Source organism: Erpetoichthys calabaricus, chromosome 13, assembly GCF_900747795.2.
Source record: "Erpetoichthys calabaricus chromosome 13, fErpCal1.3, whole genome shotgun sequence".
Classification (NCBI taxonomy): Eukaryota; Metazoa; Chordata; class Cladistia; order Polypteriformes; family Polypteridae; genus Erpetoichthys; species Erpetoichthys calabaricus.
The window spans coordinates 76,538,666-76,563,032 of NC_041406.2; positions in this window are offsets into that span (position 1 = coordinate 76,538,666).

The following is a 24,367-nucleotide window of genomic DNA, read 5'->3' on the forward strand; positions in this document are numbered from 1 at the left end:
ACAAACTATACTGAAATCAGCTAACACTCATAGCTTTCTCACTTTTTAACTTTAAATGCATGCGGTTACATGCTGCTCATACTAAAAGCTAAACCTGTAAACTGAAGCCCTTCCAAGTTTATCACTGAGAAATCTAATGGCAGCCATACAGACAACACTTGGACAATGTTGGCAGTGGCAAACAGAAAAATGCAATTTATTAAAATTGTTATGTACTTTATTAGAAGTGCAATTTTTTACTTTCTTAAAATCTGTTTAAAGTACTTTTTTTAATATGCTAAAACATATTTTGAACGTGGGTGAATTATTAATGCAGCTTCGTGGTGACCTATTTAGAAGTGTTTTCTATTTAATTATTCTTTATTTATTTGAATAAAATTACAACCTTTTAGTTGAAGAATGTTATTAATCCTGTGAATTCTCACAAAATAACTGAAAGTTCTGGTTTTAGATTAGGAATGCAATAACATACTGTATGCCTTAAAGGAGTACTTCTCCCAAAAATTATATATTTTTTATATGCTCCTTACCGCATGTATGTAGTTTGTAGTGATGGCAATCTCTTGTAATCTCGTGTTTTCAGGCAGAATGAGAGAAAACAGTTTATGATATAATGGATTGTAATGGCAAACAGTTTTGTCCAAATAGAAAAAATGTAATACGATCCACATGTTGAATGCTCAAAACGTGCAAAATGCACCCTGTCACACCATAACCTATCATCTTTGAGAGAGGAGCAGAAGCTTCAGATTCGTCAAAAATTTTGATCTCCGGTTTTCAGCAGATCTCAGCATTTCAGGGCTCCCTGATACCGAAAACATTGATATCGCGATGATGGGTGTGTGTCTGTGTGTGTGTGTGTGTCACAGTTTTTTGAGGATAGTCTAGAGCTAAAATGGCGGGTTAGAAAAATACCAAACTCAAAGCTTAACCCTGTTATGAAGTGACGGTGTGCTGATTAGTTTGAGCCAAATCGTGCAAGAGAAAGAGGCACTCTAGAGGAACCCTCAAATACCGTAATTCTGCAATTAATTATGAATTCCTCATAATGACCTATTTTATGATCAGAAAGATCAGCATCAAAGCGGTAAATAATTACTGAAATGTTATAGAATAGTTTGGGTAACTTGGTTCAGAGGGCGCAAAGCCTACTGACACTCATGTCCATATTATTAATTCTTACTTCTGGAAAAATCAATGTGTAGAATATAAACAGAAAAGGAGTATTCCCATAATTATTGAGGCCACTTTTGCTCCTGAGAATGTTCATAATTTTTCAAATGGTTTTATACCCTTTCCCTGATCTATGCCTCACCACAATTTGATTCAGAGGTCTACAGAGAGTCTGTTCATGGCTTGATTTTTGCACAGACATGAAGTGTGAATTGTCAGACATTACATACACAGCTTTGTGTCTTTCATAACTATCTCCAATCAATTTTAATTTGCCAAAGGTAGGCTTCCAATCAAGTTCTAGACATATCTTAAGGATAATTAAAGCAAACAGGAAACATCTGACTACAATTTGGAATGCCATGGCAAAGTGGCTGAATAGTTATATAACTGAGAGATTTCAGTTTTTTAGGTTTAATAAATTTGCAAACCTTTGTGAAAATGTTTTCACGTTGTCATTATGGGTAATTAAGTGTAGGTTAATGGGCAAAATGGCAAATTTATCAATTTAAAATTAAATCTACAACACAATAAAGTGTGCATGAACTGAAGTAGTCTGAACGCTTTCTGAATCCACCATATATGAGCACAAAAGTGTTGACATTTGCTAGCATAACATAACTGTCAATTACATAAAGAAACTATAAATCCAATCATTAAGATGTACATCAGCAGCAGGAAAAATCAATACATAAAACTATTTTTTAAAATAAACTATATATTAATTCAATTCAGTTCAGTTCAGCTTTTTTTGTGTAGTGTTCTTCCCAGTGTTCTTTCCCCATTCTCAGAGCAAGAGGTTCGCAGATAAAATGCAATTACAACTTTTAATTACATAATGAATACACATAAATACAAAGATTTGCTTGAAAACACAGTAAAACATTGCAGTTGCAAACTGATTAACATAAATGGAAGCTATCAAAATACTGTATTTGCATTAATATTAGCATTGGTTTATGGCCAACTGACAATTGAGATGAGGAAAACAAAAACTCCAGTTAGCAGCATCCCTGGAGAAAATAAACATCTGGGGCTCTATAGTCAGTTGCAACATACAAAGCAAGACACAGTTACTGTCTTGAAAATTTTAGAAATACCTGCCCCACTATTCCTAGGTGCTTGTCTAATATGACGATAGAATCTTTTCATCCTTTGATTTGAAGGCTCCCAGTAACTCAGGTGACTTTTCCATGAGCAGGACAGTTGTCCTGGAATTAGAGCAATGGTACCAAGTGGGAGAATCAGAATAGAGGAGAGTTAATAATGGTTTGTAATTATAGTAATATTTATGTATTTTACAAATTACTAACCCGTGACCCTGTGTTAGGATATAGCGGGTTGGAGAATGACTGACTGACTGACAAATTACTAAAAAACATATATGCAACATGCACAGCTTATCAGCAGGTCTAATCAAGCTATGATAATCTAAATTAGTGAGTCTTCAGTCTGGTTTTTTGAAGGCTGAGAGTGAAGTGGCATCTCTTATATATACAGGTTGTACCTTGCGATTTATAGGGATTAGGGGCGCAGGACCCTGCGAAAGAGAAAATCAGCTAATACATTTTGGGCCCATGATTACTGTATATTCTAAGTTTATTGCACTAAATAAGATGCCAAGTGGTGAGAAATGCTAATCACACGTGTGAGGCTGGCTGCTGATACAAAGGTGTGTGGTGTGCCCCAGACAAAGTGCGTAGTACATCAGTTTCTTTAGTGAACTTTAACATTTTACAAAATTTTACTTTTAATAAATTAATGTATAAATTTATGGTAGTAAATGAAAAAAATGATTAATATTACATATACAAAAGAAATCCAACAAAACACTAAGCACAAAATAATAAATGATGCACACGCACGACACGGTTCAGTTTCACAGATGCAGATGAAGGTGGTGTGGTAATGAAATGAAATCCCTTATGAACAGCCTCCTGAAAGTTATGTAGTTTTGCCTTACTGTGTTGCTGATGTAAGTGAAGATTTGTAGAATTTGGGAGAACTTTCCAGATGAAGACGTTTTTCAACCCAGATGAAATCACACTAACAAGCAGGCTCTGGACAAAAACATAAATCCAGAGAAAATTGTAGTTCATTGGGTGTAATTGTAATCCAATTGTGCAGTGAAGCGTTGAAACAAAAAGACACTATCAGTTGCAATCCTGCTGGCTTCTTATGGCTCACTTTAAAACTAATTCCCTCATCTTGTATCACCCAGCAGACCTTGTGGCAACCTCCAAAGCTGCCCAATGACACCGTTCTCTTGTAGTTGCTGGAATTTGTCAGTCCATTTAGTTAGTGCTGCTATAGCGTCATCTGTGGTTTTCCACAACACGTTGAATGACTTACAAATTTCTGTTTCATTATTGATGACAACATTGTAAATAGGCATATCCACAAATCGTTAACCCACAAATCACAAGGGCCGACTGTGTAAGCAGGCACATTGATCCACAGGTTCAGTGTCCTGCAAGTAAAATTGCAAACTCTCACTGTTTTATTGACCGTTGGAATCTTTAATATACTGTATATAGTTGCGTTTGGCCTGCTGAATAACACAAAAGACAGACAGGAGAGGACTGAGCAAACAGAACTATTTTTTTGGCAATTGCGAGAACAGAACTCAACTATTCACAAAGCGGACAATCTGCTAGTTTTTTCTGTTACAGCAACTCCAATTCATGAGTTTAGAAGAACTTTTAGATGTCTTACTTGAGAAGACTCAACTAGAGAAAAAAGGGCACAGCAGAGGCAGGGACCAGGCCAGAGGCAGTCTGAACCAGACAAGACAGAACAGGACAACAAGTGAGTTAACTGGCTTTTAAAGACTTGCAATAGCGTGCGATGAGTGCTTTACACAGTAAAGCAGCTGCTGAACTGACAACTGCACTGGAACACTGTCTAACGGAGTGTTTTCCACTTAACTGAGGTGGTTGAAGTTGTACCACATTCACACCCTCCCCATCCCCCCTTAGCGTCATTCACAGCTTTGTTTATTTAGCAACACTCTAGGGTTGGTTTAGCTAGACGAGAGAGTACTTCTGCATTAATGTGTTGAGCACCCACATGATGACGAGCAAAGTAATTATACAGTTGCAGTTGAAGGAACCACCAAGTTAGCCTTGGATTCATGTCTTTCTTTCTACAGAACTATTGGAGAGGAGCATAGTCAGTAACTAAAGAAATTTGTGACCCATAAGTAATACTAGAGAACATCAACAGTCCACTCAATTGTTAGATATTCATTTTCAATGGTTGAGTAATTGCGCTCACTGGGAAGTACCTCCCTACTCAAGAACATAATTGGATGTTCCTCGTTATCAAACACTTGAAAAGGGACAGTTCCCAGACCAAATGAGCTAGCATTGGTAAAACTGGGATTCCGCAGAACCAGATAAGAAGACAAAGTGGCTTTCAAATCAAAAAAAGACTGTTCGCAATCATCCAACCAGATAATAGGATGATTTTTATGAGCCTTTGTAAGGTTTGTCAAGGGAGCAGCCCTGCCAGCAAAGTTAGGAATTAATTATCTGTAATAACCAGCTAGTCCTAAGAATGCAAAAACCTGTTTCAGTGTCTGCAGTCACAGATACACAGGGACCTATCAAATCTTTTTCATTTGCAGTTTAATCAAGCCTTTACCCATATAATAGACCAAGTAATGTGTTTCCAACATACCCAACTTACACTTTTTTGGATCTGCTGTTAAACCTGCCTTTTTCAAGCTATAAAGTACTGCCTGCAGCCATTTCAGGTGAGTTTGCCGGTTGTTATTGAAAATGACAGCATCATCTAGATATTCTCCGGAATATTTGTCAAATGTTGGTAAGTGAGAGGCTCACCAAAAATGGGTTGGCAAGCACAGTTTTCTCACAACTAGAATTCTATAGAGGCACCTGCAAATATCCTTTAGTTAGATCCAATGTGGAAATATATGAGGCTTGACTCAGCTCCTCCAATAATTCATCAAAACGCAGCTTTGGGTATGCGTCAAATCTGGAGAACTTATTCAACAGCCGAAAATATATACCGAAGTGGAAGGAACCGTCTGGTTTTGCAAAAGAACAATAAGGTTGCACCAATCACTTTTACTTTTGTGAATTACCCCCAGCTCATGCATCTGCTTTACCTCCTGCTGGACTACATCCCTTCTTGCTTCCAGTATGTGATAGGGACGCATGTGCACCTTAACACCAGGGTCAGTAACAATTGTATCCTCAGCAAGTTTAGTTTCACCAGGAAGTGAAGAAAAAACATCACTGTTTCTGTCAATCAATACAAACAATTCAGTCTTCTGTGTGTCAGCTAAGTCATCATCCACAGCATCGTCAGACTGAGAAACTGCAGCAGCTGTCACTACAGCTTCTCCCTGATTGTGTCATTCCTTCAAAAGATTGTCATGCAAAATGTGAAGTGACTTGTACTGACTGGGTATTCTAATTTTGTAGTTCATGGGGATTATACATTCTTCTGTCACAGCCAGTCCCTGACACTTTGTCAGAAAGCTGTGTGGAGCAGTCGTAACTAAAACAAGAACACAATTCTCTTTTTTGTATTCATGGAGCTTCCACTTCCTGTCATATAAATGTTTTTGTGCTTCCTGTTCGTGATGTTAAAGCTCTACAGTGATCAAGGACAATTTAGAAATTTTCTCCTGCAGCGAAATGATCTGCTCTGCAAACTTAAACTTCCACTCATTCTCCTGTCTAGCCAATCATTCCTCCCTAAGAATATCTAACACTCCCCAAGGGTGCCTGCCAAGTAATTCAAATGGACTCAGCCTGGTAGAAGACTGTGGTGACTCCCTCATAGCATGCTTTGGAAATGGCAAAACAGTATCCCATGATGTTAGATCCACAAGAGCAACTCGCCTAATGATTTGCTTCAACAGTTAACCTTTCAGTCAGCCCACTTGTTTGTTGATGATAAACAGTCGTGCTTAGTTTATTAATCACAAATCTCTTACACATCTCCTTTATCAACTGAGAAGTAAAATGCATACCCTGATCTGTTAGAATTTCCTGAGGTATGACAATACAAGTAAAAGCTTCAGAGAGAGCTTTCACCACAGCCTGTTGGCTCTGCCTTCCACAAAGGCTCTACTCCAAAGGTATTTAAGGAACAGCCCTAGCAGAAGTTAACAGCCCACTTCTGATTTTACCTTTTCTTGGTCTTACCTACCTGCCAAATTAAACTCTTTATCTTTGTGCTTTGTTTTGTTACTAAATATACGTACAGTATATACACATGTGTTTAGGGGACAGTTTTGGGGCTGGGTTGACACTGACAATTTCACTCTGAGCCAGGGATTGGTGCTGTCTTCCTCATGCTTGATGGTACAAGAATCTGCGATGTCACTTCTGCCTCACTCATAACCCTGCCTCTAAGTTCCAGCATCATCAGAAGATTACATAAGTCAGATGAACTCAATTCTGAGAAGACATTATTTCACACCATAAGCTGATGCACAGATTTCTGCTCATTTTTCTATTTTTTACATTTTGTCTCCTAACTCCTTTACAATATATCTGAATCACTGTCTGGTGCCTCCAAATCCGAGACCATGGTCCTCAGCCGGAAAAGGGTGGATTGCCCTCTCAGGATTGGTAGCGAGATCCTGCCCCAAGTGGAGGAGTTCAAGTATCTCGGGGTCTTGTTCACGAGTGAGGGAAGAATGGAGCGTGAGATCGACAGGCAGATCGGTGCGGCGTCCGCAGTGATGCGGGCTCTGCATCGGTCTGTTGTGGTGAAAAAGGAGCTGAGCCATAAGGCAAAGCTCTCAATTTACCAGTCGATCTACGCTCCTACCCTCACCTATGGTCATGAGCTGTGGGTAGTGACCGAAAGAACGAGATCGCGAATACAAGCGGCTGAAATGAGTTTCCTCCGCAGGGTGTCTGGGTTTTCCCTTAAAGATAGGGTGAGAAGCTCAGTCATCCAGGAGGGGCTCAGAGTAGAGCCGCTGCTCCTCCGCATCGAGAGGAGTCTGATGAGGTGGCTCGGGCTTCTGATCAGGATGCCTCCTGGACGCCTCCCTGGTGAAGTGTTCTGGGCACGTCCAACCGGGAGGAGGCCCCGGGGAAGACTCAGGACACGCTGGAGGGACTATGTCTCCCGGCTGGCCTAGGAATGCCTTGGGATTCTCCCGGAAGAGCTAGAAGAAGTGGCTAGGGAGAGGGAAGTCTGGGCATCTTTGCTCAAGCTGCTGCCCCCGCAACCCGACCTCGGATAAGCGGAGGAGGATGGATGGATGGATGGATGGATGGATGTCTGGTGCCTTAAGTTTTTACCTTTAGTATTTTATTTTGTTACTACATATGTTGCTGTCTTACTGTAGTGTCTGTTTTTGTAGCACATAGGCAAAACATATTTTTGGATATGGCATTTTTAGGTTGCCATCAGTTCAAATTCTTTAAAGAATGACCAAATAATAATATACAGAAAAACAAAAAGATTAAATATACTTGTAAAGCTATTAACAACATTAGATGAATGTGTGATAATGGTAGGTTTGAAATAAAACAAAAAAAAGATGAAGCAAGGAAAAGAGAGTTACATTTAGCCCCTTAATTAAACAGCGTCTGCTTATTAAGGCAGCTATTTTAGTGTTGCAACTACATGCTCAATTAGGAAATCCTTACAAATGAATGCTTCTGTGCATTGGATGGACACTTTGTGGTAGCTGGAACATTTATAGCTTGTATATTGATTTTTATTTAACCTTTAATGATGTACTACATAACCAATATTTTAGGGATATACCTACTTTCTTCAGCATGTTATTTAGTGCAAAGTTATGGTGATAAATGTGTCAAAATATTCTTTCCCAGTTTTCTGTGTTGGCAAATGAAAATCGCATGAAAAACGGCTAATTTACTGAAAATAATTCTCTCTTGAAATATTTGTATAATAATAATGCATAAATGATTTCTTTGTAGATTATTCCAGTGTAATTTTTTATTTTTAATATGTTTCATTATTTCCAATTTCTTTCATATCATAACTTCTTGTTAAAAAAATTCTTCTCAAATGAAATTTTTCCTTTCCCTATGTCAAATTGAAATCTTTCGTTCCAGTGCTTACATGCTATCTTGCAACCTGCTGATTCAAAACTTTCCTAAGCTTTACTAATTTATTTTTGTGTTATATTTTTAATATAGGTTTAAACCTACAGTAGAAGCAGACTGTTGCTTTCTGTTTTGATTTTGATTATCATCACAAGCATACACACGTACAGTATGACAGTGTTAACATTCATACTATATAAATTAATGTATATAGTATTAAAATGAAATAAAATATTTTTTAACGAAAATAATTTCGATTATTTTAAAACAATACTATTGGCATATTTGATATTTTTATTTTTTCATGTAGCCCCAAAAAGTTCAACATTGTGCATACAAAGTTTCAATTGAACTGCAGTTGTCGTTTATGATTTACTGGAATCTAAGTGACTATTCACTGGGCAACCATGTCTACTTTTACCTGCCCTTCCCATGTAATTGATTTCTCAGTCAGGGAAAACATCATAGGCAGCTAAAAATAATTTGTGTGCATGGGAAATTCAGAATGTGAACGGAGAAAACTAATGCGTTAAGTAACAAAATAATGAAGTGTATTGGCATCAGTACATCAAATAACAGCTGAATGCAAGAGCTATATAAGAACTATATAAGAATTTTGTCACTGTTGAGGCAAGACAACTAATGCTACAGCCAAGTTACAATCCCGTTAAAAAAATGTTGGAAGGTGCTAATAGACTGAGGAAAAACAACAAATGTGCAGATGTCACGCAAATAAAATTGGACTATGGAGCCACCTTGACAGATGAATGATGCCCACTGGTTCTACGAGAAGCACAAGAAGAGGGCAGTTGGATCGGTTATATTGCACGCCGGCGTGAACGACATAAGGCACCGACAGTCGGAAATTTTCAAGGCTGACTTCGCAGCACTAATTAAAGACACGAAGGAGAGGACCCCATCGGCAAAGATCTTCATTTTGGGTCCACTACCTCTTGTCAGACGATCAAATGAGTTCTACAGTCGTCTGCTAGGATTAAACAACTGGCTGCAAGGCTTCTGCAAGAATCAAGACATCGGATTCATCAACAACTGGGACCTCTTTTGGGAAAGGCCGCATTTCTTCAAGCGAGATGGCCTGCATCCGAACAGATTCGGCGCCCGGGTCCTCTCCGAAAACATATCTAAGGTCATTTGTTTATCTTGACTATCTATCTCTACTCTTAACCCCTTCCGAAATGCTATTGCTGTGCTAGGACATGATAATTGTTTAATAAAATCTTCCGTAAAAGTGCACAATATTAATACTCTAATAGCCAATCTCAATGCACGTAGAAAATCTAGGCAATACGGCATAAACACCAATAATTTAATTACAATTACTAATTTAGATGAACAATGTATTAAAACTATAAAAACAGACTATAGATTAAATAAAAAATACACACAGAGCGGCGCTAACAAAAATAACTTAGTTCCTGTACCAAATACTAATAAAGCACATAGTATTCATCTCTGCCCCTCTGAAACATTAAATATGGCACTATTAAATGTTAGAGCTTTAACTAACAAGACGTTTTTCATCAACAATCTTATTAGTGATAAAAAAAATTGATTTTATTGCACTAAGTGAAACGTGGCTTAGCTCAGATGGCGCAGCTGTTTTAATCGAATCTGCACCTCCGGATTACAGTTTTACTCGTGCGGATCGCCAAGGAAAGAGAGGTGGTGGCCTAGCAAACATTTACTCAAGCAGGTTAAAATGTAAAGACGTCAGTTTTGGTAAATTCAAGTCCTTTGAGTATCTCGCCGTTGTTATTCATGGAGATTCTCACGTTCTAGTATTATCCGTGTATAGACCTCCTAAATTTAATGCATCTTTGTTTGAGGAATTCCTTGACTTAATGTCAATTTTAATTACGAACTATGACACACTCTTAATAGTCGGCAACTTTAACTTTCATATAGATAATCAGTATGACCAAAAAGTAAAAGAATTCATGAACCTCCTGGACTCTCTTGATTTGAGACAGCTTGTTAATCAGCCTACACATAAAGCAGGTCATACGTTAGACTTAGTAATTACTAAAGGACTAAAGGTTGATGTAAAGCAGATTATTGATATTGGTCTATCAGACCATTTTCTTCTACTATTTAATATAGAAATATTGATAGAAAACATTCATGAGAAGCATATTGTTAAAAAACGCTTCTTTGACTCATCAGCAGCTTTAAAACTCACAAACATTCTAAGTAATTAGTCCGTTTATAATGCCAACTATAATAGCGAGGATAATGTAAATAGTAAGGTGGAAAGATTTAATACTAAAGTGAGAGCTACTGTTGACATAGTTGCACCTGAAAAGACAGTTAAAAAATCTTCTAGCATTGTTATACCATGGTAGACCCAAAGAGTGTCTGATTTAAAGAGAACATGCCGTAGAGCTGAGCGTAAATGGAGGAAGACTAAACTAACTATCCACTATGAAATATTAAAAGTTAAAATAACAGAATACAATAACACAGTCCGTCTTGAGAGGCGCTGCTATTTCTCTAAGATTATAAATAACAATGCTAGTAATCCCAGAGTCTTATTCTCGATGATTGATCGTCTGCTAAACCCAGGTAACTCAAAGGAATGCCTCCTAAGTACTTCCAATAAAACCTGTCAGGCTATTGCTGTATTTTTCAATCAAAAAATTAATATTAGAAATAACATTGTATATTTCCCCAACACTCGGGATCCTTTTAAACCCCAGTACTCCGTTATAAACAAATTAAACTCTTTCACCAGGATAGATTTACCTGATTTACATAAAATAATTTCTCAACTGAAACCCTCCACCTGCGTCCTTGACCCAATACCAACAAATTTTTTCAAAGAAGTATTGGGCGTGCTAATTGATAATATTCTTGACATAGTGAATCCGTCATTAGATATGGGGGTCTTTCCAGACTGTCTTAAGACTGCTGTAGTTAAACCCTAACTTAAGAAAAATAATCTTGACCCCTCTGCTCTTGAAAATTTTAGACCCATCTCTAACCTGCCTTTCTTAAGTAAAATTCTAGAGAAGGAAGTCATTATGCAGTTAAATGACCACCTCAATAAACATGCTATACTTGATAAGTTTCAGTCAGGTTTTAGAACAAATCACAGCACAGAAACTGCACTCGTTAAAGTAGTAAATGACTTGCGGGTAAATACAGACAGAGGCCATTTATCTGTTCTCATCCTCTTAGATCTGAGTGCCGCATTTGACACCATTGATCACAATATTCTTAGAAATTGCCTTAGTCAATGGGTGGGCCTCTTTGGCAGTGTCTTAAATTGGTTTGAATCCTACCTGGTAGGGAGAAAATTCTTTGTTAGTTGTGGTAATTACAACTCAAAGACACATGATATCCTATATGGTGTTCCACAAGGCTCTATCCTGGGTCCGCTGCTCTTCTCAATCTACATGCTTCCATTAGGTCAGATTATCTCAGGGCGCAACATGAGCTACCACAGCTATGCTGATGACACACAGCTGTATTTATCAATAGCACCTGATGACCCCGATTCTCTTGATTCACTAACACAATGTCTTACATGTATTTCTGAATGGATGAATAGTAACATTCTCAAGCTAAATAAAGAGAAAAATGAAATTTTAGTGATTGGCAATAATGAATACAATGAGGCTATTAGAAATAAACTGGATACATTAGGATTAAAAGTCAAGACGGAGGTAAAAAGCTTAGGGGTAACTGTTAACTGTAATCTGAATTTTAAATCGCATATTAATCAGATCACTAGGACAGCATTTTTTCACTTAAGAAACATACCAAAAGTTAGACCTCTTATATCATTGAAAGATGCTGAGAAATTAGTTCACGCGTTTGTTTTCAGTCGACTAGATTACTGTAATGCAACCCTCTCAGGAATACCCAAAAAAGACATAATCGTTTGCAACTAGTGCAGAATGCAGCTGCTAGAATCCTAACCAGGAAAAGAAAATCCGAACACATTTCTCAAGTTTTGATGTCACTACACTGGTTACCTGTGTCATTCAGGATTGACTTTAAAATTCTGCTTATGGTTTATAAAGCCTTAAATAATCTCGCCCTGTGACGATGCGGGTTCGGCTCCATGCTCCCATCTTCTGTTAGGGAGCCCTTGAACCCAACAGCATCGGTAATGTCACCGATGAGCTAGACAGTGAGGCAATAACATTTGAGCAAGGGGATGGTGTAACAAAGTGCAAAGTGCTTTTATTTACAACAATCCAAAACAGTGTTCTAATAAAGTGCTGCAGTGCAATGTTCAATAAATAAATAATCCATTAAATGAAACGTGGAGGTTAAAATCAAATAGAAACAATAAGAATAACGAGATTAAAAATCTAACAAGAAGCAATCCTTTAAAATTACAAAGCCCGGTGTTTTTTTGGTTACCCTGGCGGCTCCCCTGCTACTCCCATCTGGGCTGCTCAACAGGAGAGACGCTCTTTCTGCAGCTGGCCTTCTACCTACTCTTGCTACTACTGTCAGTCGCCTTTCCGATCCTTGGCTCTGGTCAGCTCCCCCTGACAGTGACCTGGGAAATCCCACCAACAGCCAAGGCTCTCATGTGGTGGACACCACGTTCCCAAGTCCTGATTCCCGCGGTCATCCGTGGAGAATCATCCACCTTCCAGTCACTCCCGTCCTTCATACAACTCTGCGGGAATGACAACAACTACTGCGCCTGGGATATCGGCCTAACACCCAGGTTGCCTATTCAGCTGCTGCGAGCCTGTTCATGCTCGCTCACTCACTCACTCGCACCGGCGCACTCTCTCTCTTGCTTCCTGCTTTCTTCTACAACCTCCCTTTCTCTTCCCTTTCTTTTCTTTTCTTGTACTCCCCTCTAACCGTCTCGGGCTTCTCTATATAGGCAGAGAGGACATGGCAGCTGCAGCCCATTAGCCACAGGAACAATCACGGATGTGGGCAGTCTCTCATCTGTGCACTTAGGTGAGAAACGCCCACACCACAGATCGCCCTGCGGCTCGCTACAGCTACCACGCCCCCTCCTAAGCCGTGAGCGCGGTGATTATTTAAATAAAACTGCTGGCCTTTGCTGGGAGAGCTGTGGACCCATAACACCACACGCCCCATCTTATACATCGGAATGTCTGACATCTTATATTCCAAATCGTAACCTCAGGTCCTCAAACGAGTGTCTCCTTAGAATTCCAAGAGCAAAACTTAAAAGAAGTTGTGAGGCGGCCTTCTGCTGTTATGCACCTAAAATCTGGAATAGCCTGCCAATAGGAATTCGCCAGGCTAATACAGTGGAGCACTTCAAAAAACTGCTGAAAAAACATTATTTTAACATGGCCTTCTCATAACTTCACTTTAATTTAATCCTAATACTCTGTAGTCCAATTCATTATAATAACTATTCATGGTGGCTCTAAAATCTGTACTAACCCCTACTCTCTTCTATTTCTTTTTCCGGTTTCCTTTTGGTGGTGGCGCAACTCAAAGCACCGTGATGTTCCAACAGTGATGGATTAAAAGCCAGAAGTCTGCATGACCATCATCTTCAAGTCCTTCCGTGAGAACCCTAAATACAAAAAGGACTATTTCATTTATGTTAGGTAGAATGCCCAGAGGGGACTGAGCGGTCTTGTGGCCTGGAACTCCTGCAGATTTTATTTATTTCTCCAGCCGTCTGGAGTTTTTTTTTGTTTTTTCTGTCCTCCCTGGCCATCGGACCTTACTCTTATTCTATGTTAACTAATGTTGTCTTATTTTAATTTCTTATTTTTTCCTTTATTTCTTTTCTTCACTATGTAAAGCACTTTGAGCTACTTTTTGTATGAAAATGTGCTATATAAATAAATGTTGTTGTTGTTGTTGGTGGTGGGGGGAGGCACCATAATAGTGCAGGAAATTTTTGTGAGGTTTTTGAATTAGATTCCTTGATATAAGGAAAGCTACATTTCATTACCACAGAGTATCAGAGACTTGTCACTAATTAGATGCATCCCAGCATTGCATCATCTGGCTTCTTTTTTGGTTCTTCTTCTTCTTCTCCTTTCTCCAACTCTTTAGTCTTACATCATCGAGTAAATGTGAGACTCCTATTTACCTCTCGAAACTCTCATAATTGTCTCTTCCCAGTTGCATCACATTGTTCAAGTACGTGGTCCTAGGTGCTTGGGTTCCTACATTTCTTTAGCCATTCAACCATCACCTGCTTTTATAATCTATCCTCTTGCTTCATCATTACATGGCCAAACCATTTCAACTGCAATGTCTTGACAACACATATTAATGGCATCTCTGCAACATCGGCCCTCATCCTTTCTTCCTGCCACCTGTCCCATCTTTGCGTTACTGGTCAGCGCCACATCACATCTCACTGGATATAATCCTTCTCCGAATCTTATCTCTCGTAAATCAGCTTTTCTCACAATACAGCAATGCGGGCCATAAAAAATGATGCCAACTCTACTATATTTATATAGATTATAATTTTAATTTTATTAATTTACATGTTTATATTTTAGAGCTCCCCTGTAATTTCTATAGCACCTCTGATAATGCAAAGCACTGCAAACACCTGAATGCTGTGTGATACACGACTTTAATTATAGTAAGATAGCTGGGAAAATGAGAGGTTGCAAGTCAGGAGCCTTCTTAGGACGGGATTAAAGTCTAGCGTGATTTGAAAGTGCTTTATAATCTTATTTTCTCATGAGAGTACCATGAATAGAATTAGTTCCTTGTAGTTTCAATCACCTGAGATTTTTTTCCTGTAGACACAGACAAACAATAAAGGTGCCTTGAATATCCCATCTTGGTACATCTGTCCTTTACAAGCATGGTGTTCCTTACCTGGCTGTGATCTCTCTCCATTTATTAAAAGTCAAAAAGTCATTTCACACATAGTTATCTCTTGCATCTTCTGCTTGATTAGCTTATTGGATTAGTAGAGGGATGGGCAGAATAGAATGTGCTAATTAGAAAGTAAACTAAGAGCCAATCTACAATAGGATACAATTGAAAATGTATGACTTTTATTTCCAGTGCAATTTCATAGTTCCAAAGTTTGCGTGCTTGTTCCTTTTTCTGATAGCCAATAACCTGCTGCCTGACTGAGCCAGTGCTCATGTAAAGGGTTTACAGGTATGGTAAGTTCAGTTGCAGTCGCAGTTTTTTTTTTTACATATTTGACAAAGAATCAATCTTAGTAAGTTGTAGCAACATAATGGCCCAAACACAGATGATATGGACTTTTCAATTCATTTTTACCATTGCGACTTTTTTCTTGAATCGCTTTAGAATTATGGAGCACAACTTTAGGATGGTAGAATAGTTTCCCCTATGACCCTTTATAGACTGTGCTTATTAGATGTATAGTTTTATAAATCAGAATGCTCTTCTAATGCATTTAATAGGATGGAAGTGACAATGAGGTGAAGCGTTGTAATCCATGCAATGTCATACATATTACATCATTAAGGTTTTCCATATTTCCGTTTCATTCTTAGCAGATTAGATCAAAGTCAAAGTGAACTTTATTGTCATCTCAACCATATACAAGTATACAGATAGATGAAATTGCGAAGCTCAGGGTCCATAGTGTAACAACATGACGTGCAAATAATAAATTAAAAATAGAATTAAAATTTAAATTTAAAATTAAAACCCAAACAAGACAAGACATTGTTCAAAGACAAGACAAATAAGTAGCAGCAATATTGATGTGTAAGATATGTAATATAATAAATAATAGATATAGATAATACAGAAATTATCAGTGTATGATAATAGTTGTTTAAGACATGTGTAAACAAAGACAGGTCAGAATGTTTCACAGCAGAAGGATATCAAGAGTGTCAAAAAACTTAAAGGCCAGTATGAGATTTTCAGTTCTTCTCTACATGCACACTAGTCTTTGCAGGAAAGTGGCCCACATGTATAAAAGTTCTGTTTTTAGAGGTGGTTGTGGAAGGTCCCAGGGGGCAGCCTGGTGTTAAGGAGTCTAACAGCTTGGGGGTAAAAACTCTCCTGCAGCCTGGCAGATCTGGCTCTGATGTTGCAGCATCTTCTCTTGGATGGCAGAAGTGTGAAAAGTCCATGTGAGGGGTGTAAAGGGTCCTGCACAATGCTGCAGGCCTTGAGGACACTGCATTTGTAAAATATGTCCTGTAGTGAAGGGAGAGGCACCCCAATAATGTTCTCTGCTGTCTTCACTATCCTTTGCAGGCGCTTGCGGTTGGATATGTTGCAGTTGCCATACCAGACAGTGATGCAGCTGGTCAGAACACTCTCAATGGTGCCTCTGTAGAACATGGTGAGGATGGAAGGGGGAAGACTTGCTTGCTTCAGTCGCCTCAAGAAGTGTAGTCTGTGCTGGGCTTTCTTGATTAGTGATGAGGTGTTATGTGTCCACTTAAGTTCCTCAGTTATGTGCACACCGAGGAACTTGGTACTCCTAACAGTCTCCACAGCTAAACCACTGATGTTGAGTGGGATGTTGGCAGGACGTGATTTGCTGAAGTCCACGATTATCTCTTTTGTCTTGTCGACATTGAGAGATAGATAAATTGTATCTCTGCATTATTGCTATTTGCACAGAATTTTGCCTATTATAGCTATGTGTAAGTACACTCCACAGAAAGCATGTTTATCATTAGTGCAAAACACACAGGCTTGAATTGTTTTTTTCAAAGATCAATAGTTTGACATGGAAAATGTAACACATTGTAATATCTTTATATGTTATGCAAAATATTACAATGCTGTATACAAATTATCCAAACTATGTAAGTATAAAAACATAGTCAAGTATTAAATCAAGTATAGTTGAGTATATAGTCAAGTATACAAATTATCGTCAACCACCAAAAAGTAGCCAGAGCACATATAGGCAGTTTAATGTCACTTGACATAGAAAACATTCACTCTTACCTGCATTTTTCTTAATCTTCTTATTTTTTCATAATAGCTCCGCTCACAAAGAAGCTGGTAAAGCAGGCTACTTCCACATAAACAAAATAATTTTTTACTTATAGAAAATATCTGTCCTACATAATACACCATATTGTTATGGAGAGACTCCTCCACATATAGGTGATATAAGTGCAAGCATGCGCACACTTAATTTGTCTCATAGCTCTCTATTCCATCTTCTGGCTGGAAAAGAAATTGCAACAGAAGCTAAAAAAGGGACCCGGCCATTGCGCCCAATCATCTGACAGCCTTGTACTTCAAGCTGTCATGTAACTGGCACTTTATGTTATCTAGCAAGAGTAGGGCTTTCAGGTTGATGAGCCATATTATTCAGATTCCCACTATTGTTCCACAGGTCCTCTATTTACATTTTTAAAGAACAAATATGTCTAAATTCTTAGTCATTTCTTTTTCAAGAAGGTGGCAGATACCCTGTTTGGGCTATGTGAGACTGGAACTTAATTTTGAAGATCTGACCTCCTTGCTCCTCCACCACCAGACCCAGAAATGTTTTATCAACTAAAGACTATGCCCTTTCTCTGTAGGGAAATTTTCAGCCTCAATAAGATGTACTTTAGGTTTCAAAAAGCCACAAGCTACAAATAACAATTTCAGATTGGGCTTGAGCTTTTAGGTCATTCCAGTAAACATCGAAAGGTTTGTCATGAAGTACAAAGCAAACAATTAATGTAAGTAACTTATGAGAACATTTTTACAACGTTTAAAAACATCACTAAAAATCCACAAATGGAAGTAAAGCTGATGAATTATCAATCTTTCCAATAAGATTTAATTTAAACATATTTAGTAGAGGAAGCATGCAGGAACAAGAACAATGTGATGTTTGCCTCATAGTAGAGGTGGAAGACCCATAGGTGATATGCCTTGTAGTTTAACTCCAACAGTCCATCAGGGGTTAGTGCCAGGACTGCTGTTATTTTTAATATATATACATGATATGGATAGGAATATAAATAACAAGCTGGTTAAGTTTACAAATGATGTCAAACTAAGTGAAATGGAAGCTAATCTACTATTAACAGAATCATTAGACAGGGTCTTGGACAGAATAGAGATTTTTGGCAGATTTGAGGCATATGAGAATTTATGTAACTAAATGTAAGGTATTACATGTAAGGTATTTCATGTAGGAAACAGATATGTTAGATTTGAATACACAATGGGAGGTGGGGAACTTGAAATTACCCCTTATGAGTAGGACCTAGGAGTCATAATGGACTCATCGCTATCAAAATCCAGACTAGCCATTAAGAAGGCTAACAGAACGTTAAGTTATATAGCACGATGTGTACATTACAAGTCAAAGGAAGTTATATTTAACTTTTATAACATACTAGTGAGGCTGCACCTGGGTACTGCATGAAGTTTTGGTCTTGGGGCTATAAAAAAGACATAGCAACAACTAAGCTGATTCAGGGAATTAAAGGTACAAGCTTTCATTAAAGATTAAAGGAGATGAAACTTTTCAGTTTAAAGCAAACTTAGATCAAGAGGTGACATGATTGAAGTTTTTTAAATTAGGAAAGGAATTAATACAGTGGATCTAGACTATTAGTTTAAAATTAGTTAAAAAAGAATACAATGACGTAGTTGGAAACTTGTTAAAGGTAAATATCACACAAACATTAGAAAGCTTTTCTTCATATAGAGGACCACAGATACATGGAATAAATTACCAAGTAGTGTGATAGAGAGTAGTTTAGAACCCTCAAGAATCACCGTAATATTATTTTGGAGAAATTAGGTGGGTAGAATTGTTAACTTTGTTAAGATGAATGGTCTGTTCTTGTTAAAATTCTTCTAATGTTCTCAGACAGAGAAAGAGGTGCCATTAGAAAGTTTTGTAGTGCAGGTTACAAAAGTACATTTCTAGTATGAAAAAGGTGCTACTATTGAAAGATAATACAGATATTTGTTATCACTCTTCACTGAAGTAAAATAATTATGTCTCAAATAACAATTAAAGTATTATACAAATAAATGACCACCTCATTGATTTCTAGAATTAACCTTGGAATTGTAATTAAAAATATGAGATTATCAGGTGTGAGAGGCGACCTGGCACCGCAACCAGTGGGCAACCCACTTCCTTATTCAGGCATGGGAGGCCTTGATAATCAAAGATCAGGGAGGGAATAACAGTATCTACTTTCCATGCCAGGATCTGGATGTGGAATGGTGTTACAGTGGTTATGTTGGAGCTGGCCTCCTAACAAATTCTGAGTGACACCCAGGATGGACTTGGAAACAGGGAAGGACAGCACAGTGGGAGACTGCCTGCTATGGGCAGTGCATCCACTGAACATTGAGTCACACCCTCCCATTTGGCAAGCCCCATTATGGATGCCTGCAAAGCAGCATGGGAGTTGTAGTCCCCTGGGTCTGCCCTGTCACTTTTTGTGGGGGCTGCCATGGGGAGATGTCATATAGTAATAATACAAGGACCACTGTGGTCCTGCTGAACCTGGAAGTGCTTCCTGGATGCAATTGATTAAGCACCGGACATATTCCCAGGTCCAGAGTTAAAAGAGAGCCCTGCCCTCAGTTCAGGGAGTCGGAGTCAGGAGAGAAATAGGACAACACTCCCTTAGTAGAAAGCGAGGAAAATGGAATGAGCAAAGAGAGTGACTGTTGGTATTATCGGGCAGTACTGTGTTGTGTGAGAGCTGCTATGACACTAAAGGAAGGAAGCCTGTAAAAAGTACATGTTATTGAAAATAAAAGCACTGGATCTGAACTCAGGACTCTGAATGTGTAGTTGTGTCCAGAATTCGGGTGCTGGAATGGCCCCTACTGGCCACAAATGTTTCCCATCATGTATTCTTTTTTGTCAGGTAACAATCACCTAACGCTTGATTTTACAATTACCGTATATACTCGAGTATAAGCCGACCCGGATACAAGCCGAGGTACCTCATTTTACTCGAGTATAAGCCTAGGGTGGGAAATGCAGCAGCTACTGGTAAGTTTCAATAATCAAAATAAATACCAATAAAATTACTGTACATTAATTGAGGCATCAGTAGGTTAACTGTTTTTGAGTATTTATTTCAAAGAAAAACAGTAAACTAGCTCTGTAAGCAGAGAAGAGGGTCAACAAAAACAATATGGTATCACTCTTGCTCGCTCTCTCGCGTGCACGCGTGTGTGTGTGTCTCTCTCTCGCACGCGTGTGTGTGCCTCTCTCTCGCACATGCATGTGTGTACTGTACACTCCAGCTTTCTGTCGGGTTGGCGGGGGCAGCGGGACCTGACTCAAATATAAGCCGAGGGTGACGTTTTTCAGCACATTTTGGGTGCTGAAAAACTCAGCTTATATTCGAGTATATACGGTAAATCTCCTTTCATTTGCCCTCGGTATTAGTCCATTTCTTCTGTTAGTGAAACTGTTCAGAAATTAAGCTGTTGACATTTTTATTTTTATATATTGTAATAAAGACACAGGTTCAAGAACAAAATGTTGGTGAGTCAACTGACAACCTTGTTTAATTTGAGAAAATTAAATTCAGGTAAAATAACAGTCACAGGAGAGTACAAAAATATTTCAGCAAGCTGAAACAAGAAGCAAACATGAAAAGAGAAAGAAAGAAAGACCAGCGAGGAGTCTGGCCTCCTGGTTCAGAGTGAATACTTTCTTCTGGTTGATGAGGTTCTTTTACACAGTGATCCCGGAATAGGCAGGGTTTTTGGGAAGGAGCAGAAGCAACATTCGGCCTCCTCCAGTTTTTGAGCTTCTGAACTGTGGACAAAAACGAAGAATATGTTAATGTTAGTGTCCCCTCTTGGCTTGGGGTGCATTTGCTTACCTTTTCAGAGCCTTACAGGTGACCCCTAAGAGCTCATGCCTGACTCTCTCTCTCTCTCTCTCTCTCTATATATATATATATATATAACACATATTAGGACTTGGAATCTATTACAATAAAAATAACTAATTAATTGCATAAATATATGTAATTAATCACAATTAATCGCATCTAACATTAAAACATTTAATTATATAATTAATATATAAGTCATGAAGTAAATACACACTGAGTTTCAAATTTAATGTAGAATCAACACAAAGGAATTTTAAAAAATGCCATAGTTTAAACTTAAATAATGACTGTAAACCTGAACTTTTAACAAACTACTTGAACAAGTACAGCCTGAATTTGAATGCCTGCCTAAATGGCAATTTGAAAAGAAGGAAAAAGAAAACGAGGCCAATGTATTAATTGTCAAATTTATGTAGCATAGCATAGTAAAAATTAAATGATCAAAACGATTGTTGACTTTGAATTCACTGCTGAAGACTGATTTAATTGAAAGAATAAGCATCTCTTAATTGGGCAAACATTAAAAGTTGTGTTAAAACTCTGTAAATACTATCCTCAATTGTTCATCATCGTCAACTTGATAATTATACTCTACACAAGTGTTTTTCAACTGGTGCTCCATGGAAATAATGGTGTAGTTTCTCTACATCCTAACCTGAGAAAGACACTCCTCAGGTAGTTAAGAACTGTAGAGGAGGATGGAACTACCTGGAGAAGCCAACATAAAACCAGCTATGTGATCGCCTTCACTTTAATTGCATTCAGACCAACGTTCCCTCTAAGGACTTGGGTGTTGTGAGCCAAATTTTTTTTTTGTGAGCCAAAATTTTATCAATTTCAAAACTTGTGAGCCACTTTCTCCTTACCGGCTTCGATTTGTTATTTTACCAACATCGGTTGATTGCGCTTTTTATCAACGCTTCTGTAGGCCTTCGTTTTAGTGGCGATGAAGTATGTCATTTACAAAGTATGTTATTTAGAATTACAAAGTAAAATTACTTGAAAATTCAAAAGTTAAGCATTATAAATATTAATACCAATTTATTAAATTACCAATAGATAGTCATAATCCCAAATCAGTAAGTTTCAAGTGAAACAGTGTGGTAACTTAAAATCAAACTTGAAGTCTTGTACATGTATCATGAATGTCTATTTCTGTACATGTCTTACAGTCTTTCTCTTCTTCCCTTTTCTTTTTTCCAAAACTTATAAACACTGTTGATATTTACATCATATCCAGCTGCTGTGTACAGTTTAATTCGCATAAGATTTTCCAGGTGATCACTGTCCAAGCGATTCCTGGTCTTAACTTTAATGGCGTTCATCAAGCTGAACCCCCTTTCACAATCAGCACTGGAAGCTTGAAAAGTTCCACAAACATCAAGCAAAAGATTTAGTCCTTTGAATTGCTCCTGCTCCTGCTGGGTGAATGCTAGTATGTCCTGAAATGTATTCGTTAATCCAGCTTTCATTTTCTCTGAAACGATGCATTTGAAATCCGAAAATTCTTTACAAACATCCTTGGCAAAAATCTTCTCATCTTTCTTGAACAAGACAGAGTAACGCTTAGCCAGCTGTGCAAGATTTTCATGACCAAAAGCAAAATCATCCAGATTTCTTTGATTACAGAAATGGTCTTTATCAAATATGCACCAGTCTTTTAATTCATCAGCAGGAAATCTTCTGTCCAAATGATCACAAATTTGCTTAATAAATTTAAGAATGTTATCTGTTTTTACTGGAGATGGGGAAGAAGCAACTAAATCTTTTACAGTGTCACTGAAATGCACGTGTTCCCCCAGATACTGAGACCTCAGTTTCCTGATTTTAGCTTTGGCAAATTGATATGCCTCTACAGTGGTTAAAGCACTTCTCTGGAAAATTTTGCACAGTTCTGCCAGTTCACCAAGTACATCACATAGGATATGTAATGCCACACGATATTCAGGTTTGCTTAATTTATCAATACAATATTTGTGAACTGGATCATTGTCCTCTTCTACTTGTTCTTTGCAATATTCTAACAAAATGTCATAACTCCTATTCAAGGCAAGTACAGCAAAGTGTCTTGAGAGCCATCTAACTTCATTTATAGGTCTAAATGAAACAGCATCACAGTCTGCAGCACTGGCCATTTCCTGAAATTTATTTTTTTTTACACTTGATCTACTGAACAGTGTATATACTGTTCTTATGAGAGTTTCAATTTCCCTCATTAATGGTAACTGTTTCCAAGCATCATCAATTCCTAGGTCTTCTCGGTGAGCTACACAGTGCTGCTCTAGCAAGTGAGGAATTGATTGTCTTAATATAGCAGCAACACCATTATGCTTTCCAAGCATCACAGATGCACCATCAGATGTAAACATGACCATGCGATTTATGTCCAAGTTATTCTCATTATAAAATCTCCTTATTGCCTCAACTATTGCTGTACTGTTACAAGCAGTCAATTTGGTAATTCCAGCAAAAACAGTTTTATGAATTTTATCAGTAGTTTTTCTAAATTTGATGTACATAATCAGCATTTTTGAAACAGAAATATCTGTACTTTCATCCACCATAAGTGTGTGGAAATCAGATTCTCTAATTTCATTTAAAACTTCTGTTTTTACAACATTGTTAATGCATTCAATGAATTCAAAAGCATAATTTTTGCTTCTCCAACATTCAGGAATTTCTGTGTATTTTGCCACATGGTCATGAATTTCTTGCACAGACAGCATGGATGCATTCAACTTAACTGCAAGTAAAACATTGTCAATCAACACCTTTACCGCTTCGGGATTCGATCTGTCACGTTCATTCAATTCTTGTCTAACAATCCTATCTTCAGGCGTTTCTTTTAAAAAATTTTGTATGAATCCACGATTCTGATTTCGAAGTTTCGTGACAGCATCCAGATGAATTTTGTGACTTACGTGACGCTTCAAGTAATCAATTTTCCATTCACCCCATTTCTTTCCTGAACTCCATTCTCCGTCAACTCCTGCTTTAAGACAAAACGTACAAACAACGTCTTCCGTTTCACGATATTTAAAAATTTCTCCGAGTTTCACATTCTTATGTCCGGACCCATTTGGCAGGATGGTTTCAACCGAATAATCTGTTAACCATTCCTTCTTGAAGTTATTGCGGCTTCTCTTTGTCGCATTACATAGCAGTTCATCTTGAGCTTTGCGCTTCGACATTTTCATAAATAATGAAAAGAAATTGTAAAGTTCAAATTTTTATTTTTTACTGCGAATTTGCGAAAACAGTAATTTAACGAACGTTATGAATGCGAACTGGACCGGACCGGAACTTCCGACCTTTCAGTAGACAACATCATGGACT